We start from the raw sequence: 5357 nt of genomic DNA on the forward strand, positions 1-5357 counted from the left end.
TCCAAGTAGAAGGAAAAAAAGGAGATTATTTTATTTCCCTGTAATGAAATTAGTCGATTTCGCCATCCCCTTTGCAAGCCACTCTTCCATTGTGGGAATCAACCTATCTTTCCATCCTCGTACACTTAAGTTCCTCGCTGCCGTTCAACATTTATAATAACAAAAAGTTCCAATTTTGTGTTTTCCATGTTGTAGGAACCCAACTTGAAACCAAAGCAACCAAACCGCGCGTTTTGGAAACGCGACTCGTAACTGCATTCAATCCTGGTTAGACTCTTCCCACGTTTTGAGATTCCGCAATCTCCAATTTAAGTTAATCCTCCATCTCAAACTGGCTAATCCCCAAACCTAAGTTATGTAAACGCAATTGCTACGCTCAGATAATAGATATGCTCAGATAATCAAACCTTTTAACAGGGAAGGTGGATTATCTGGTTCACACCACATGCGGTGACTTCTCCGCTTACCCAAGGCAATAGGATTGCTTGCTTGCTAATCTCCCTTTTTCGTCTAGTTATGTTGTGTGAAATCAAAACTTTTGGGGAGGTGGGGTTGGAGTGGAGACAGCTGAGTAAATATTTCCTTCTTAGGTAATGCTCCAGAGTTACAGGTATGACAGACTCACAGAGTTGTAAGGGACCTTGGAGGTCTTCTAGTCCAACCCTTGGTGGCGCAGCAGACTAAGTTAAGTAACACCAGCTGCCTGCAATTACTGCAAGTTCGAATCTCACCAGGCTCAAGGTTGACTCAGCCTTCCATCCTTTCGAGGTAGGTAAAATGAGGACCCGGATTGTGGGGGCAATAAGCTGACTTTGTATAAAAAAGAACATCACTTAGGGGGGGGCCGAAAGCCCTAATAATTAAGCAGGTATATACAAAAGTATGAAGGCTATTGCTTAACGCATTGTAAGCCGCCCCGAGTCTCCGGAGAAGGGCGGCATATAAATTGAACCAATAAATACAATAAATAAACCAGGCAGGAAACCCGATACCACTTCCGACCGGCAATTGAGCCCAAAATGTATGTTGCTGAGCAAGACGGTTGTTAAGTGGGTTTTGTTGCCCCGTGTTACGGCCTTCTCTTGCCGCAGTTCTTAAGTGAATCACCGCAGTCATTAAGGCGGTTGTTAAGGGAATCCGGCTTTCCCCATTGACTTTGCTTGTCAGAAGGTCACAAAAGGGGACCGTCATAAATAGGAATCAGTTGCCAAGCGTCTGAATTTGGATCAGGTGACTGTGGGGAATGGTGCAATGGTCGTTAAGTGTGAAAAAAGTCACTTTTTTTCAATGCTGGGGTCACTTCGAATGGTCGTTAAATGAATTGTTGTAAGTCGAGGACTGCCTGTAAGTGTTCCTTTACCTCAGAAACTTTTAAGGTATTGGATTTAAATTCCCAGAATTCCCCAGCCAAACATGTTGTTCTGGGGGATTCTGGGAGATGAAGTCCGCAAATCGAACAGTGACTCACTGCTCTAGAGAGCTAAAATAAAGATTCTGGAGCAGAGAACCTAGTTTAAATCAGATTTCGCCTCCCGTTCCTGTTGCTAAAGGAAGCAGCTAATTTTAGGATTCATCTGTTTCCACTCCAATCCCCCCCCCCCCCATTCCCCAAAAGTCAGGTCTGGGACCGAGGAGTAGTGTGCACTCTGTACATGCTCTGAGTTGAGTTCATCCTGCCCTGTTCTAGAGCCTGTGAAGCCAGGGAGCAGAGTGCCCTCTGCACATGCTCTGGGTTGAACCACTCCTTCCCCGTTGTGGAGCCTGCCAAGCCAGGGAGCAGAATGCACTCTGCACATGCTCTGGCCTGAACCCCTCCTTCCCCATTCTGGAGCCTGCCAAGCCAGGGAGCAGAATGCACTTTGCACATGCTCTGGCCTGAACCCCTCCTTCCCCGTTGTGGAGCCTGCCAAGCCAGGGAGCAGAATACACTCTGCACATGCTCTAGCCTGAACCCCCCTTTCCCCATTCTGGAGCCTGCCAAGCCAGGGAGCAGAATGCACTCTGCACATGCTCTGGCCTGAACCCTTCCTTCCCCATTCTGAAGTCTGCCAAGCCAGGGAGCAGAATGCACTCTGCACATGCTCTGGCCTTTGTGGAGCCTGCCAAGCCGGGGAGCAGAGTGCACTCTGCACATGCTCTGGCCTGAACCCCTCCTTCCCCATTCTGGAGCCTGCCAAGCCAGGGAGCAGAGTGCACTCTGCACATGCTCTGGCCTGAACCCTTTTCCCCATTCTGAAGTCTGCCAAGCCAGGGAGAAGAATGCACTCTGCACATGCTCTGGCCTGAACCCCTCCTTCCCCATTCTGGAGCCTGCCAAGCCAGGGAGCAGAATGCACTCTGCACATGCTCTGGCCTGAACCCCTCCTTCCCCATTCTGGAGCCTGCCAAGCCAGGGAGAGGAGTGCCCTCTGCACATGCTCGGATCTGAGCCCATCAGTGCACTCTGCACATGCTCACTGCATCCTGCAGTGCTGGAGTCTACCATACCAGCTGTGGTTCGGGGGTAGCAGGACTGAATAACCCTTCAGCAATGGGGCTTCAAATAAACCCAGAATCATTGTTTTCCCTCTCCTCCCCCCCCAATCCCCCATCCCCCATCCCCACCTCCCCCCAAAAAAAGTTCCCAAACTTTCTTCCAAGCTGGAGGAAGAGCCCAGCGGTGCCTCCCTCCCTCCCTGCCTTCCCCTTCCAGATGTTCCTCCCTTCCCTTCCCCCGGGCTGGAAAAAAAAAGTTGCATTCTCTCCCCCTCCCCTCCCCGCCAAGACCCCTCCCCTCTCCCCTCCCCAGAAGCAGGAGGAGGAGGAGGAGGAGGGGGCGGCCCCTCTCGTGCACGCGCCCAGCGGAGCCGCGCCCTCCCTCCTTCCTTCCTTCCCACGCCGGGGGTGGCAGTGGACAGCCTGGGAAAAAGGGGTGGGGGGAGGAGGAGGAGGAGGAGGAGGGGGCGTCTCAGGAGGGGCGGGGCAGGGAGCGCGCCCCCGACGCGCGTGCCCGACGAGCCGGAGTTTGCGCGCTGGCGGGCGGAGCGCTTTAAAAGCCCAGCGCGCCTCCGATGATCGTCCAGCTGCTGCTTCTTCTTCTCCTCCGCTGGGCGAGTGAGGCTCGCTCCCGCCGCCTCTCCGAGCGAGGGCAGCCGGCTGGCGAGGTGAGTTCCAGCGATGCCCGGCGGGGAAGCCCTTTTGGAAGCAAGCCGGGGAGGGAAGGGTAGACGGGACGGGCTCTGCTCTCCTCGTCTCCCCGGTGGGTGGGTGGGTGGGCGAGGGCAGCTGGCTGGCCCCTCTCTCTGCAGCTCGGCCTCCCCCCCCCCTTCCCGGGACTTGCTTTCGGCTGGAGAGAGAGAAAAGGGGTGGGGGGGGGGGAAAGGGGTGGGGGGGTGGGCGCTTTGGGTTGAATTTTGCACGGGGCATCGGGGGTGGTGGTGGGGGGTTTGCGCTGAGTTTTGCACGGGGCATCCAGAGGGGTTGTGAGGATGACTTTTGCACGGGGCATCGATTGGGGGAGGGGGGTTGCGCTGACTTTTGCACGGAGTATGGGAGTGGGGGTGGAGGTTGCGCTGACTTGCATGGGGCATCCTAGGGTGGGGTTGCGCTGAGTTTTGCACGGGGCATCCAGAGGGGGTTGTGAGGCTGACTTTTGCACGGGGCATCGATGGGGGGGGGATTGCGTTGACTTTTGCACGGAGCACGGGAGTGGGGGTGGAGGTTGCGCTGACTTGCATGGGGCATCCAGAGGGGTTGGGAGGCTGACTTTTGCACGAGGCATCGATGGGGGGGGGGGCTTGCGCTGACTTTTGCACGGGGCATCCAGAAGGGTTGTGACGCTGACTTTTGCGCGGGGCATCGATGGGGGGGTTGCGCTGACTTTTGCACGGGGCATCCAGAGGGGTTGTTCGGCTGAGTTTTACACGCGGCATTCGGGGTGGGGAGGGGGTTGCGCTGAGTTTTTCACCTCGAGGGGGGGAGGTTACACCGACGTTTGCACGGTGTGGCATTGAGGGAGGGGGGTTGCGCTGACTTTTGCACGTCGAGAGGGGAGGGAGGTTGCGCTGACTTTTGCATGGGACATCCTGGGTTGGGGTTGCGCTGATTTTTTTGCACGGTATTGCATGGGAGGGGAGTGTTGCGCTGACTTTTGCACATCGAGGGGGGAAGTTGCGCTGAGTTTTGCACGGGGCATCCAGAGGGGTGGTTCTACTGAGTTTTGCACTGGGCATCGAGGGGGAAGGTTGCGTTGACTTTTTGCACGGGGCATCCTGGAGTGGGTGTTGCACTCAGTTTTATACGGGGCATCGATGGGAGGCTTGCCTTGACTTTTGCACATCAAAGGGACAAATTGCGCTGACTTTTACATGGGGCATCCTGGGGTTGGGTTGCGCTGGGGTTGCGCTGAGTGTTGCACAGAGCATCCAGGACTGATGTTCTGAGTTTTGCGTGGCGCATAGAGGAGCTGCCTTGAATTCGGCGTGGGGCATAGAGGGGGCTCCCCCGACCAATCTCCTTGTGATGTTGACAATCAACATTTGAAATGGGGGTGCTTTGGGGGCGCCAGGGGTGAATCCCCCTCTTTTCTGCCCCTTTGACTTTCTGCAACTTTGGAGCCGCCTGCACCGGACCTCTGTGGCTGAATGGGACCTATGGAAGGAGTTTCCATGCGAGTCTAGAGAAAAGAAAGATTTGGGGTGGGGGCATGATAGCATCTTCCAGTATTTGAGGGGCTGCCCCAAAGTAGAAGGGGTCAAAATATTCTCCAAAGCACCTGAAGGCAGGACAAGAAGCAACGGATGGAAACTAATCAAGGAGAGAAGCAACCTAGAACTAAGGAGAAACTTCCTAACACTTAGAACCAGTGGAACTCCTTGCCACCAGAAATTGTGGGTGCTCCATCACTGGAGGATTTTTAAGAAGAGATTGGACAACCATTTGTCTGACGTGGTAGAGGGTTTCCTGCTTGAGCAGGGGGGTTGGACTAGAAAACCTCCAAGGTCCCTTCCAGGTCTATTTTGATTGGTTGGTTGATTGAATCACTTTGCTGCACTTTGCTCAGCCTCATTGGAAGAGTTAACCATGTTAGCTTGTTTGAAAAAGGGGTTGGGGGGTTGCAACCTTAATAAAAGAGGGCAAAGGAGCTGTGGGGCAGGTCGGAAGACTTCCGGATGAAGAGGCCTGTTGCCTTCTGAACTGAAACAAAACAAGGGTGATTTTAGAATAGAATGAATAAGCGGGAAGGGACCTTGGAGGTCTTCTAGTCCAGCCCCCTACTCCCAAGCAGGAGAACCTGTACTATTTCAAATAAGTGACTGTCTACTCTTCTTTTAAGGAGACTCTAATGCAAAGTGGGGGGTCCCGTGCCTGGGTTGGAC

At 54.2% G+C, this 5357-nt stretch overlaps 1 protein-coding gene across 1 annotated transcript in view; it reads right to left on the reverse strand.

Annotated features, from left to right (window-relative positions):
* WNT11 (Wnt family member 11) overlaps positions 1 to 5357 on the reverse strand; it is a 530657-nt gene that overhangs the window by 344762 nt on the left and 180538 nt on the right. The window lies entirely within an intron of this gene.

This window comes from Pituophis catenifer, unplaced genomic scaffold (assembly GCF_029215685.1).
Source record: "Pituophis catenifer annectens isolate HBS135680 unplaced genomic scaffold, rPitCat1.0.hap2 SCAF_4, whole genome shotgun sequence".
In the NCBI taxonomy this organism is placed as follows: domain Eukaryota; kingdom Metazoa; phylum Chordata; class Lepidosauria; order Squamata; family Colubridae; genus Pituophis; species Pituophis catenifer.